Source organism: Lathyrus oleraceus, chromosome 7 (assembly GCF_024323335.1).
Source record: "Lathyrus oleraceus cultivar Zhongwan6 chromosome 7, CAAS_Psat_ZW6_1.0, whole genome shotgun sequence".
NCBI classification, from domain to species: Eukaryota; Viridiplantae; Streptophyta; class Magnoliopsida; order Fabales; family Fabaceae; genus Lathyrus; species Lathyrus oleraceus.
Window position 1 is genome coordinate 432,767,510 of NC_066585.1, and position 847 is coordinate 432,768,356.

Sequence of the window (847 nt, forward strand, 5' to 3'; positions counted from 1 at the left end):
TATACCTGCTAACAATTTCAAACTAAAACCATCTTTGTTGCAATTAGTGCAATAGGACCAATACGCGGGTCTCGCTACTGAGAACCCGAATCAACATTTAAAAGTTTTTATCCAACTAGCCGACACCTTTAAATCCAACGGTGCTTCACCTGATGCGATCCGCTTGAGATTATTTCCTTTCTCCCTAAGGGATAGAGCACGTTCATGGTTAGATTCACTTCCAGCTAACTCAATAACTACTTGGGAAGACCTTAGGAGAGTATTCCTAGCTAGATATTTTCCCCCTAGTAAGACTTATTTTCTTCGAAACCAAATAACTAGATTTACTCAAAACCAAGGAGAATCTCTTTTTGAAGCTTGGGAGAGATATAAAGAGCTATTAAGACTCTTCCCACACCATGGCCTAGAACAATGGCAGATCGTTCATACCTTCTACAATGGACTCCATTATAACACCAAGATGAGCATCGACGCTGTCGCAGGTGGCGCGCTGATGAACAAACCATATCCTGAAGCTTGTGACCTAGTTGAGGATATGACCCAAAATCATTACCAATGGGGAACTGAACGAGCATCAATAGAGAAAAAGGAGACCCATGGTGGAATACATGAGATAAGCTCTCTAGACATGATGCAGGCAAAAATGGACGCTTTAGCCCTTAGGGTCGAACATACGTCTACAAACACTAACATAGCAGCGGTAGTCCACACAGAGTACGAACTATGTGGATCTAAAGGACACGAATCATCGGAGTGTAACCTTTTGAACAACCTGAACACCGACCAAGTCAATTACGCCCAAGGTAACCCATTTTCAAACACCTACAACCCTGGATGGAAGAATCAT

The 847-nt window shown here is 42.4% G+C and overlaps 1 non-coding gene across 1 annotated transcript; it reads right to left on the minus strand.

The window, feature by feature from the left end:
• Nucleotides 1-298: 298 nt before the first annotated feature.
• LOC127109254 (small nucleolar RNA R71) lies at nucleotides 299-405 on the minus strand. Its single transcript, XR_007796584.1, has one exon. It is a non-coding gene; the product is annotated as a small nucleolar RNA R71 (small nucleolar RNA).
• Nucleotides 406-847: the final 442 nt, after the last annotated feature.